This window comes from Lactuca saligna, chromosome 9 (genome assembly GCF_052625555.1).
Source record: "Lactuca saligna cultivar CGN05327 chromosome 9, ASM5262555v1, whole genome shotgun sequence".
NCBI lineage: Eukaryota > Viridiplantae > Streptophyta > Magnoliopsida > Asterales > Asteraceae > Lactuca > Lactuca saligna.
The window spans coordinates 101,186,558-101,201,095 of NC_136425.1; positions in this window are offsets into that span (position 1 = coordinate 101,186,558).

Here is a 14,538-nt window from a genome sequence, read left to right on the forward strand (position 1 = left end):
TATATAAACCCGACACTTTGTATTTGTACCCCGTTTTGTATAAAAACCAGCACTTTGTATTTGTCCCCCTTTTTGTATATAAACCCGACACTTTGTATTTGTACCTCTTTTGTATAAAAACCGGCACTTTGTATTTGTACCCCTTTTTGTATATAAACCCGGCACTTTGTATTTGTACCCCTTTTGTATAAAAACCGGCACTTTGTATTTGTACCCCTTTTTGTATATAAACCCGACACTTTGTATTTGTACCCCCTTTTGTATAAAAACCCGGTACTTTGTATTTGTACCCCCCTTTTGTACGAGTATGTTATGTAAATGATCATAAACTATACCTATTATAGTTTATTAAAATGTTTGAAATGTATATGTACCCTAACTATACCTATTATAGTTTAGTATATTTCTTTATGGTGTTTAAGAATCCCATTCTATGTAAGTCAAATGTATAGTACAATATAGCTATTTTTAACTTGCTTTGTTTTGTACTAATGATTATGATGGAGGATTCTTATAAATTCAGTAAGTAATTTCCTATTATACAATTATATCATAACAAGAAATACATGAAATATATGAAGTCGTCAAAGACTTAACACTTTGCTCAACATGTTACAAAGTGTTTTGATAGTTAGAAGCTGTTAACTAATTCTTAATCTTTCTGCACTGTTTTAGAAAAATCATACGAAGTCAAAAACTAGATCCGTAAGTTCTGAGAATTCAAAAAATGTGTCGAGTTTACTCATAATTTTTATCACGATTTTTAATGACCTCCAACTTGGGTGAATAAGTCTATAATCACAGATTGGTCCGGATTGTTGTTTGAAATGATAGGCAGTTTTGTAAATATCACCATAAATTGTAGAAAAATTGTATGGAGATGTGCAAGTAGTCATTTTGAAGCTAAGAACTTGAACTATTCGCACCTTGTACAGTTTTCAAAACAGAAATGTTTAAGATGCCCAAAACAGTCTGTGAATGGAGTTGAAATTTTCTGATGAAGGCTGTTAGAAAATTTTAGTTATGTTCTTGGTGTTTTAACTTGTATTCCCCCCCCCCCCCTCTGAAAACTTTGGAAAACATGAAAATGTAGGGGTATGAACTCACCTTAAGTGATCTCAGTAGATGATTGTTGAAGAATGGAAGTGTTTAACTCAAGAACACTTGGAGATGCCTTGAAGATTTTCGAGAATCTAACATCATAGTTATGGAGTTTGTGTAAGCAATCAATGATTTGAGTAGAATGAAGTGAAATAATCATAAGGAGGATGAATTATACTTACTAAGAGTGGAAGAACACTTGAAAATCAGCCTTGAATCTCGAATTTGGTAGAGAAAAAGTTTGAGAGAAAAGTGGTGTTTGATTCTTGGTGAAATGAGAGCAAATGAGAGAAATGAGGAGAGAGGATGAATATCCAGCTCTCAAAAACTTGGGAATGGGTGGTAATTGAGTGAAAGGGACATTGATGTGACCTAGGTAAGGTGGGGAGGTGTGGCTGGTCATAGAGTTTATTATGTTAAAATATGATTAAATTGTGAATATTTAGGGTTTATTATGTTAAAATATGATTTTGGGTGAAAATCCCGCGTTAAAATAACTAAAAACGGGCCTTAAACGCAAAACTACGCGAAAACTGGGAGAAAATAGGTTTCCAACGAGACCTCTCGGTCCTAGGCCGAAGTTCGGTCCCTAGGCCGAGGTTCGGTCCTTGCTATGGCCGAATCCGAAATGAAGCGAAATAGAGGGAAACTAAGGGAGGCGAGGAAGCGAAGGGAGGGCTCGGGTTCGGTTCCTCCTAGGCTCGGGTTCGGTTCCTCCTGGGCGAGGTTCGACCCTGAGAGGACCTTCGGCTCAGGAGGGTTCGGGTCTTCTTGGTTTCGGTCCCTAAGAGGACTTTCGGGTGCTAAGAGGCTTCGGCCCCAAGGGAAGGGTTTCGGGTCCTTAAGCCTATTTTTCTCCTTTTTACCCCGTTTTAAGCTGTTTTTTACCCGGTTAAGGGTCGGAATGACCCAAATGACTTCAAAAAGTTACGGAAACTTTTGAGAGAGATTTGGGAGAGATTTCACATACTTGGAGAGATTTGAGAGAGATTTGACATCCTTGGAGAAATTTCTCATACAAAAAGATATTTGAGAGAGATTTCACATACTTGGAGAGATTTGGGAGAGATTTGACATCCTTGGAGAGATTTCTCATACAAAGAGATATTTGAGAGAGATTTCACATACTTGGAGAGATTTGGGAGAGATTTGACATTCTTGGAGAGATTTCTCATACAAAGAGATATTTGAGATAGATTTCACATACTTGGAGAGATTTGGGAGAGATTTGACATTCTTGGAGAGATTTCTCATACAAAGAGATATTTGGGAGAGATTTAGTGAAAACGATTGGGAGATGTTTCATTTGTGACCTTTTTGAGTGTCCAGCTTCGCAATGATGGGTCCGTAAACCCTGTAAAGCCTTGTTTAAGGATCTTACACACTCCCAATGAGTATGCAACATTGTTTTATCGGTTTGGCTTGCCACTTACTACAGTTTTAGGTTAAGGAGATCTAGATGTTTGCACTTTTGATTTATGATCTCTCATTAGAATAGGGAGTTGTTTAGTGAATACATAACGTAAGCCCTAAACGCAAGGGTTAGCTGAGTTGACCGGTTTGACCTGTTGACTTTATTTGACTTTGAATTGACCAGAAATTGACGGTTCTCACATCATACCCCTGTTAGAGGGAATTTCGTCCCGAAATTTGCACTTCGAATGGGGATCCAAGAATTTAGAGGAAAGATGGGGGAAACTTTTCGCAGTACAAGAAATTGATTATGGTGAGGATTAACTCGCCCGATGTCACATGATTACTACTATGCATGCTTTAATCGATGCTAGATTTAACATATAAAGAAATTTAGAATTTAAATGTCGATGTTAGAAACACGTATTGATATTTGCGGGCAGTTCCGGGGTGGTTTCTCCTTCGGTGATCACAAGTACCCTTCCACCACCACTAGCATCGATTGATCTTGGGCAGTCCCTTTTAAAGTGTCCTGTTTTTCCACACTTGTAACAGGCTGGGCTTACTCCAAAGCCAGGGACCTGGTTGATGGGTCGTGCTGGTGCCTTACAGAAACGAATAATGTGCCCCTCTCTGTCACAGTTTTTGCAATGCATCTTCCGGCAAGCCCCAGTGTGATGGAAGTTACACTTGTTGCATTTTCGGAAGGGTTCCGGTGTATGGTTTCATGGGATTTGGTGTGGTGAGGGTTGTGGCAGCATGAACAGCAAAGATCTGTTGCTTCATAGCGAGGCCCTAGGCTGATTGGTCCTTCTTGTTGTCCCAAAACCTTCTTTCGTTGTTCCCTCCTCTTGCTTGGGTATGGGTGGTTGTCATAGTGTCATGGTTGGTATGATGGTCAATGAGTTGTTGTGCCAACTCCTTGGCGCTGTCAAAGGTAGTTGGTCTTGAGGCCAACACGCTATCTTGAATTTCGAGGGACAATCCCCAGAGGTATCGCTCCAACTTTTTGTCTTCCAGGGTGACCATAGCAGGACAAAGGAGTGCTAGATCACAAAATCGGTTGGTGTAAGTTGTAAGGTCGGAGCCTGCCATTCTGAGATTCCACAGTTCTTGCTCTAGCTTTTGCACTTCGCCTCTTGAGCAATATTCCCTCAGCATCATCTTCTTTAAGTCCTCCCAACTTAAAGAGTTAGCCACTGCAAGAGTAAGCGACTTAACTCTGCCGTTCCACCAAGTGAGAGCTCTTCCGATGAAGGTGAATGCCGCGTACTTGACTTTGCTCGCTTCGGGGCAAGCACAAATCTCAAAGATTGCTTTGGTTCTCTTGAACCATTGAATTAGTGCGAGGACGCCCCCACTTCCATCGAAAGAATCGGGTTTGCCATTTGTGAAGTCCTTGTAAGTGCATTCCTTTGTGCGTCCTGTACTATCCCCGTGGTTAGAGTTTGTGGCTCTAGATCCAGCACCACCAGTGCTATTTGTACTAATTTGTGACATTGCAGCTACCACGGCTGCTGTTACTGCAGCTTGGAACATGGCGGGATCAAATTGAGGAGGTGGCATTGGAGGTGGCGGCGCTGTGCTGCCGGAAGGTCTGGGTCTTTTCCTTGGTGGCATCGTTCTGTCATGAGTTTGCAAAAAAATTATTAGATGGTAAGTTTCTACTAGCAAAGACAAGTAAGTTGTTATAGAATTAGATTTTCCTGCATTATTCTCCGATTTAAGAATGCCTTATATGTAATTCATAAAGGAAGTCCATATGAATGAACTTCATGAGTTTAGTAGGTTTTGTATCCAAGTGAAGCCTTACACTTGACCCAGGCTAGGTCCTTATTATGACCAATTGAAGTATGTTCTCGAAGGTTTGACCTACATCCCTATGATGCAGTCTTATATTAGAGTAGGAGTAAGTTCGGAGAATGATCTTATGACGTTTGTCGTTTCAAAATCGGGTTCCATTGGTTGGTGAATAACGTGATCCAACCTTGGAAAGAAATTGGGAACGATCCCGAAGCTAAATTACTCTAGTCCAACAACTTGACTAAAGTGGGTTTCAGATAGACTCATTAGGAAGTATTCGAACAAAGAGTGTCACAGAATTCATCTGACTGACAACGTCATTGATGTTTAAGATGTAGCAAATTGGGGAAAATTGACCTTGGAGAGGGTGGGTCTTACATCACATCCAGAGCAGGAGAGTTTTGGCCGCCTAAAGGCCTAACTAAAAGTACTTACAGTACAAGATGGTTTCATAGAGAATGCCACATAGGACATAGATAGGGAAAAGAAAAATTCCTTGTTAATAGGGAAAGAAAGTAAGGCATCTACTACTGGTGGCGGTCTTCCCTCTGGTGAACCCTCAGTTTAGCTAGTTGCCGCTCCATATCAAGCATGGGCCTTTTGTACACCCTCTAGCGTACTCGGAGTTCTATGAATTCAGTTCGCGTTTCAGCCTGTGCTCGCAGCAAGGTTTCATGGTCTCTCTCAGACTATTCACGAGTGTGCTCAAGGCGATTGGTGCGGATTGTATGTGTTCTTGCATTTGTTTCGGGCAACTCTACGGACCAGGATTGGAAAAATTCTATCTGCTGAGCTTCTTTTGTTTATGTTGTAGAAGCTTCGGTCTCTATTAAACGGAATAGGTTGGTCTTGTTCTTCGCTCCACGTTTCCAAGCACTCTACCAAGTAGGCGTCGGGCCTTGAAAAGCCGGACGAGGGTTAGGATTCGAAACAAGAGTCATCGGGGTTAAGTTCTCCACTTCAGGTTGTGGGCCAGAATCATCAGCAAAGCCTTTAGGTTGGTGACCATCCACAGGGGTTGGGTAATCATTCTCTGGCTCCTCTCCGAGCCATTTGGTATTGTCGTGGTTAGGGTATTACGGGTCGTCGTGGGGAAGGAAATCCAGCCATGATATCAATGCGAGAAATGGGGATATAAGAAATAACTAAGTAGACGTACTAATTAGATAATTATATGATGATCTTTATCAGGTACTTCAACGCATTGTTTAGTGCATACTAGTCATATGTATTCGGGACAGGATAGACCTTCGAATAAGCGACCCTAACTCTAAATCCCCAATCCAACGAAAACAGGAAGTAGAGCAAAGATCCACAGATTCTAAGTCTATGACGTCCTGGATACATAAAATTTTAATGTATCCACTAAGCAACTATTGACCTATTGATAAAAATCTATTTAGTTCTCAGATAAGTAATTATAATAATGCCAAAATACCCCTATGGTATTTTTTGGATATTAATCCTTTTATATATCAGCTCAGATACCGATTTGTTGGAAATATAACAATCTGATCACCACAACAAAAGGCTCGGTTACCAGTTACTGTGTGACACATATATTAGTTTAAGATATAATATATATATATATATATATATATATATATATATATATATATATATATATATATAAAGAATAATAATTGCGGAATAAGTATAAATATGAAAGCTGTAAATGACTGAAAGCTATAATAATATAAATGATTGTATTTAAATGACGTAAAGCTATAAATAATATAAATGACCGTATTTAAATGACATAAAGCTATAAATAATATAAATGACTATATTTAAATGACATAAAGCTATAATAAAGTATATAAATATATAAATATATATCAAGTAGGTTCGTCAATAAATTGACTGAACTGGACTTATGGAGCGACTGGTCGATATTTGTTCTTTGAATGGACTGGTCGATATTGGGACTCTTGGAGCGACTGGTCGATATTTGTTCTTTGAATGGACTGGTCGATATTGGGACTCTTGGAGCAACTGGTCGATATTTGTTCAAAGATCAATCCGGCATTGGATAAGTAACAAAAAGTTCATTTAAAGCTCGATTTTATGTAAAACAAGTGTTTACAAAAGGGTACAAAATACATGGGTTTATGTATTTGTATTTGAGGTATTTTTGGGTAAAAACATGCACACGGGTCGTGTAAGATAAGGCACAAGTGACACGGGTCGTGTAGGAGGGTTTTGGAGGGTTTTCTTGATGAATGATGCTGACACGGGGCGTGTTGATTTAGCCTTGCTGAACACGGGGCGTGTTCATGATGCTGATGCTGACACGGGGCGTGTTGATTTAGCCTTGCTGAACAAGGGGCGTGTTGAGGTTCAGAAGTATGAAGAAGGCAATCAGAGGGCAACACGGGGCGTGTTGATTTTGCCTTGGTTTTTAACACGGGGCGTGTTCGTGTCAGAGTCAATTTCGGGATTTTTGTGATTTGAAGGTAAGTTTTGTTTGTGATGTTTTGGCTAGGGTAATGGTGTTATGGTGTTTTGAGAATGTTTTCAAGGTTGTTTAGAGGTTGGAAGGAGGTTGATATAAGGTGGTAAAGGTGGTGAAATTTCTTATGAAGATGATGATGAATAGTGATGGGTTTTGTGGTTGATCTTGATGCAGAAGGTTTTGGGTTGTTTCATGGTTGTGTTTTGGTGTTTTGATGTAAGGAAAGTGTTTGGTGGTGTATGATGTGATGATCAAAGGTGGTGAAGATGAAAAACCTTTAGTTTCAATGAAGAAGATGAAGACGGTTGATGGTGTTCTTCATTTAGCTTCTTGTTTGATCTTGGTGTTCTTCACTTGGCTTCTTGTTTGATCTTGGTGTTCTTCATTTAGCTCCAGGGATGAAGATTGAGAGGGTGTAGTTTTACAAAGGAAAACTCACTATATCATATCTATCTCTCTTACTCTCTTCTATTATCTCCAACACTAAACACACACTACATACACATGTATATATATGAGAAACAAATATCTTGTAGTAGTGCAATTGAGTGTAAGTTGAAAGATGATGTAGAGGCTGCAAGTTGATGTAGTAGTAGGAAAAAAAACGTGGGAAGGGTTTGGGCTTCTTCATCTTTGACTTTTGTTGACTTCTTCTTTGTTTGACTATTCAATACACATACAACACATATATAATACATATATACATATATAATACATACATATGTATATAATACACACACACACACACACATATATATATATATATATATATATTGTTGAAACTGTTTAGTCACGCATATGTGTTTTCGTCATTCACGCGTTTTCGTATTTTCCGTTTTATCACGCATTCATGCAACCTGAAATAACTGATAATATTTGTTAGATTGTATAAAAATAGTTCATCTTATTTCAGTTATGGTCACATACAAGGTTACATAAGAACATTTTTCAACAATTTCCCCCTATGTGATCATTGGTGAAATAAGGACAGGTATGATATAATCATATTGGCAGTTTAACTTTTGAAGATTCGAGATAAAAGATTTGCCAATAGATAAGATATATATAAAACCATAGCAATTGATTTGAAAGTTTGTGACTTGGTTTAACATATCTTATGTAAAAGATTTTAAGAAATTTGTTTCCGAATCAAAGTCTCGGGTTCGGTTATCAAAGGGTAGCCATATATGTATCTAAAGAAATTTCTTAAGATTTTATAGCATTATTAATGATGACAAGTGGTCTAACAGGTCGATTCAGATGAACGCTCATAGGTATAGCTCACACTTCACTTGGGTGTTTGGTTGTTCTAGCAACAGAACAAGTTAATGATCACTAAAAATGAGTGATATCTCTCTCTGACGACTCACACTCATATTGGAGGTGTTCAACTATGCTTTTCCCGAAAGGTCACTTAGTCTCATTATTTAGATAATCAATCACATAAGACTGGTTTCGGCATTACTCAGCGGGTTTCTTCATTCATACCATTTAAGTTCACTCTCTCTCCGTCGAGAAATACATGTAGAGGGGTTTAGCAATTTTCATAGTGCAGTTTGCAACTAAGAATCTTCAGTGATGAAGGCTACAGTATCCCGGGAAATCCATTGTTGTTGCAGCTTTTTCTTTGATGGTATCCTTTTTGTTGATCAATATCTATTTGTTGTAAAAGGATATTTTGTTTTAGCATCGAGAATTTGCTACATTTGAGAAAATTGGGATTTTTGAGAGTATCTATCTTGCCGGATTAAGATATCCCTTTTCGTGAAAAATGGTTAAAAACAGATCACGAGATCTTTTGATGTTTGCTTTGAAATAACCATTTGGTTGAACTTTGTTTGAAAATACCAAATGTAGAGTTTTTTTTGTTTTGTTTGGTATTTCTTCGGTGAATGATTCGACTTTCTTGTTGATTCTTCTTTATCTTGTTTCGTCTTTTCTTGTTGATGGATCACGGGATATCAAGACATCATTCTTGGTTGGATTATATCTAGGTAGGGATTAGTGGCATAAAAGACATTGTGTCTAGTATGTAAGAAATGAATGTATCGTCCCTGGTCATTTTGATATCTAAGCAAAAATGAGATTGTGACAAGGTATAATCGGATATACCTTATAAGCAATAGTGACACACCTAAGCTCACAAGAAATGAATTCCACAATGATTCAGATTGATGAGGCACAAATTCTCACATGGGTTTTTGTTTTCATCTGAACCTCCTAACCTTATGTCCCTTTTTAAAATCATCAATAATGAAATAAAATTGAAGGAAATAAAGTTATGTACATTATGAAAAGTAGGAGATTTGAACCTTCACTCCAATTGAGAATCAATATGACTTAAAATCTTCATCGAGCATAAGCATCTGAAAATTAAGTCAAAAGACGATTAATCACAAGGTTCTATAAAAGCTTATTATGGCAAGTCTTTTATTATATTTTTGAAGATTTGTTTTTCTGAATGTTTTTGGAAATATTAGTTATTTCAATGTTTTTGGTTTTTTTTTAAAAGAAAGCAGTTTTCAAATGTTTTTGAATTTTCTTTTTGAGTGAAAGTAAACACACTTTTGTACAAACAAAAAGTAAAAGTTTAAGGATGGATGTTATCTGGATTTAACATTCCTAGACGGCCTAGGAAGTATTGAAACTTCGTTTCATCGAGAGCCTTAGTGAAGACATCGACAATTTGATGTTCGGAGTTGATGAAGTGTAGTTCGATATGACCCTTTTGAATGTTGTCTTTAATAAAGTGATATCGAATGTCGATGTGCTTTTTCATGGAATGGTGAACGGGATTGTGAGAAATGGCGATTGCACTGGTTGAGTCACAAAATATGGGAATTTGTGAGATTTTGAAGCCATAGTTACGCAGTTGAGTTTGCATCCATATGACTTGTGAACAACAGCTGGCGGCAGCGACATATTCAGCTTCTGCTGTTGATGTGGATACACAAGTCTGTTTCTTTGAAGTCCAACTCACTAGTCTAACTCCTAGGAATTGACAGCTACCAGATGTACTCTTCCTATCTAGCTTGCATCCTCCGTAGTCTGAGTCGGTGAAAGCGTTCAGCTGAAAATCGGATTTAGCTGGATACCAAAGGCCAAGTTTGGGAGTGCCTTTAAGGTATTTGAAGATGCGTTTCACAGCAACTACATGGGATTCCATAGGATTTGCTTGGTATCTAGCACAAACACATGTAGAAAACATGATGTCAGGTCTGCTGGCAATGAGGTACAAGAGTGATCCGATCATTCCACGATATCTTTTCTGGTCAACGGGTTTGCCATTTAAGTCTGCATCAATTTTGTATCCAAAAGCCATTGGGGTTTTTGCGGTATTGGATTTTTCCATTGAAAAACGAGTGAGTAGGTTTTTGACATAATTCTCTTGGTTGATGAAAATGCCATCAGTAGACTGTTTAATTTGAAGTCTGAGAAAAGTAGTCATCTCCCCAATCATGCTCATTTCAAATTTGCTCTTCATTAGATCTGCAAACTTAGCACTTAAAGATTCATCAGTAGAACCGAAAATAATGTCATCAACATATATTTGTACGATTAACAAATGTTTATTAAAGATTTTACGAAAGAGGGTTTGATCAATTAAACCTCTTTTAAAACCTGATTCTTCGAGAAAGGTTGACAATGTGGCATACCAAGCTCGAGGTGCTTGTTTCAAGCCGTAGACAGCTTTCTGCAATTTAAAGCTGTGATCTGGAAATTTGGGATCTTCGAAACCTGGTGGTTGTTGGATGTATACTTCGCGATCTATCTCTCCATGTAGGAATGCACATTTAACATCTATTTGGAATACTTTGAAATTCTTATGTGCAGCATAAGCAAGAAAGATGCGAAGTGCTTCAATTTGGGCAACTGGAGCATATGTTTCATCGTAGTCGATTCCCTCTTGTTGTGAATATCCTTTGACTACAAGACGTGCCTTGTTTCGACAAATGATTCCTTGATCGTCAGTCTTGTTTCTGTATACCCATCTTGAACCTATAACAGTAACATCGGGTGGAGTAGGAACAAGATTCCATACGTAGTTTCTTTCAAATTCTGCTAGCTCTTCTTGCATAGCTTTTACCCAATCTGGATCTTTTATAGCAGATTGTATGGTTTTGGGTTCAGTCGTGGATAAGAAGGCTCCAAATAAACATTCATTTGTGGATGCGCCTCTAGTCTGAATGCCTAAGTTGGGATCTCCGATGATTTGGTCTGTTGGATGATTTCTGGTCCACTTTATTAAGCGATTCTCTTCCGCTATAATAATTGGAGTTTCAGTATCCCATTGTTCTTCTCCGGGCGTTTCATCTTGGAATAGGTTTGAAGGTTCCCCTATAAATGATGCATCGGGATTGTTTTGGCTATTTGGGGATGGGGTGTTTAAAGGAGGATTTGGTGTTTGTTCCAAAGAGGAAGTATGTGTTGGTGGTTCCCCCTCGAATTGATTTGCATCATTTTGGTTTGTTTGTGGAATTACTTCACTGGGTGTTCCTGTAGGGTCAATTAAAGTAGTTAGAGGTTCAGAATTGTAAGCGGTTTTTGGTTGTTCAAAAAGCAAATCAAGATCGATTTCAATGTCTATGTCAGGAGAAGGTGTTTGTTGAATTGGATTTTGAAAAATATTTTCAATCATTTTTGAACCAAAATGTTCACGATCCAATTTCCTAACATAAAATTCATCGAAATGAACATCGGTACTTTCTTCAATTACTTTAGTACGTTTATTCAGTACTCGATAAGCAGCTGAAGAAAAAGAGTAACCAAGGAAAATTCCTTTGTCCGACCTTGATTCAAATTTTGAAAGGTGATCTTTATTTTTTTTTAGGAAGCATCGACAACCGAAAATATGGAAAAATTTGATGTTTGGTTTTCGGTTGTTAATGACTTCATATGGTGTTTTATGAAGATGTTTATGGATTAAGGAACGATTTTGAGTATAGCAAGTTGTGGCTATTGCTTCTGCCCAGAAGTATTGTGGCAGATCAGCGAAGATAAGCATTGATCTTGCAGCTTCACATAGAGTTCGGTTCCTTCTTTCGACAACACCGTTCTGTTGTGGAGTGTATGGGGCTGAGAAGTTGTGTTCAATTCCTTTGTCTTTGAGAAATGAATCTAGAGTATTGTTTTTGAACTCTAAACCATTATCACTTCGGATTCTTCGAACAGGTCGTTTCAGCTTCAGCTCGATTTGTTTGATGAAGTTGTTCATCTCTTCAGGTGCTTCTGATTTTAGTCTTAAGAAAAAGACCCAAGTAAAGCACGAGAAACCATCAACGACAACAAGAATGTACTGCTTCCCTTGTATGGTTTGGGTTTTGGCAGGGCCACAAAGGTCTATGTGCAACAACTCTAGTGGTTCGGATACGCTAGATTCTGAGATGCTTTGTGAGTGGATTTGGAAAGTTTTCCTTTTTCACATGCGGCACAAAGAGTTTCATTATCAAGCTTCAGAAATGGTAGCCCTCGAACAAGATCATCACCGATTAATTTGTTGATGTACCCAAAGTTTAGATGGGAAAGGCGGCGGTGCCATAACCAACTAATATCTGTTGGGGCTTTAGATAACAAACAGATATCGGGTTTACCATAGATAAGATCCATGTCAAGTGGATACATATTTCCGGCACGGTCAGAATCAACTATAACATCTTTGGTTTTGGCGTCCATGATCAAGCTTCGTTGTTTGGTGAAAAGAACTTCAAGATTGTTATCACACAGTTGAGAAACACTGATGAGGTTGTGTTTCAGGTCATCGACGAAGGCAACTTTCTTTATGGTTAAATTACCATTTGTTATGTTTCCATAACCTTTGATTTTTGCTTTCATGTTGTTGCCGAAGGTAACATCTTGATTGGTTTGTATAGGTTTGAAGTCACGTAAGTAGTTCCGGTTTCCTGTCATATGCTTGGAGCAGCCACTATCAATATACCATGTATCATCATTGGGTTCTCCAGCATTAAGTACCTGCAATCAGACAAAAAGTTTAGGTACCCAAATCTGAATGGGTCCTGGTTTGTCAGTTGTTATTTTGGGTGCTTTTCTTAATGATTTTTTTTTTATCATTTGACTTCACATTATTGTAATGGTTTGGTTTATAACGATGGAATGGTTGAGGTTTGATTTGATCTATCGATTTTACCCAAAATGTGATTTGTTTTTGAAAACCTGTGGGTTGATAAGATCTGTGATTTGGTGAAAGATATCCTAGATGTGAAGGTTTGTTTGAAAAGTTTTCTTCATATCTGGGATGTGATGGGCGATTTTGAAAAGCTTTTTGATGATGATGGATTGAAACTTTCTGATGTGATGGTTTTTGAAAGTTCCTTGAATGATTAAAAGTAATATCTTGAAAGCGGTTTTGAAAAGGTTTTTGAAAAGATTTTGGTTTTTGTTTGGAAACCTGTTTATGAGGTATGACGTAGGGTTTAACTGGTTTCTTTGGTTGTTTTTCAAAAATGTTTGGCTTGATTAGTGGGGTTTTGTTGACTTGAATGGATTTTTTGCTTGTTTGTTGTTTCGTTGAGTATTTTTGTCCCAGACTAGTTTTTCCAACAATTGATGAAGTCATTGTAGGAAAAGCAGTTGGTATAGAAGTACTACCATCCTCATAAGAGGAATTTTCTCCATTCAAAAAGTTTTTGAGTTTAGTGGTTCCATCGGTATGTTTGATTTGGTGAGTTAAAGAACTTGCAGAGTCTGTTTCAGAATTTACAACTCTTTTGAAAGACTTTTTGGAAACACTGAAAGCAGTATCATCTGGACTATAGTTAATAACTGTTTCGTCATCTGAATCTTCCTCATTAACAGATGTGAAAAGATTAGGTAGAGTAGATTCAGAGTTTTCACAATTCGTCATGTTTTCCTGTTTTGCTTGTTCAATTTCAAAGGATTCTCTTCCAATTCCTGGTCTATAATTCGTATCAATTTTGCCAGTTCCTAAGGCGTTTGCCTTGGTGAAAATATCATCACTTAGTTTTCTAGCAACTTTGATAGAATCCATATTCCATATCAGTCTTTTATTCTCGGTTTCAAGAGAATTGATTTGTTTTAAAGAATCAGTGAATTTTTCATTTAAAACATTGTATTTGTCAGTTGATTCTTGAAAGTCTTGTTTCAACTGAAGGATTTCCATTTCTAAAACATCTTTTATTTCAGAAGAAATGACTGACTGATTTTTTAGTTCCAAATCCCTTTTCTGAATTAGGGTCTGATTTAATTGTTCCAAGATGTGATTATAATCTTCTGATTTTCTTTCAACGTCTCTTTCCAATTTGCTTTTCGTTCTTGTTGATTCTCCAAATTTGAGTTGCAAGGTTTGTAACTCAGATTTGCAAATATCATAATTGACCATTGTGTCATGATATTTTTTGAGATCAGCTTCCAGACTAGTCTCAATTTTGGTTATGTGGGACTCAAAAATTGTTTTGGAATAACCAAGTTCTGAGATCATAGACCATACATGTTCTATGATGTTTGGAGCTCTTAAAGGTATTTCAACACCAGCTATGAAGCAGAAGTTTGATTGTGTTGGTTCATGTTCAACTTCGTCATCAGATGTTGGCCAGTATTCCACACTTGGTTCATGGATTGCCATCAATGCTCTTTGCTTTTCTTGGTTTTCCAGTTTCTTCAATTCATCGGCTCTTTGAGCATAGTATGTTGAGTCTTTGATTTTGGTTTTGTTTTTGGCTCGACATTCTCTGGCATAGTGATTTGTTCCTTTGTAGTTGTGACAAATGATCACTTCTTCATCACTATCA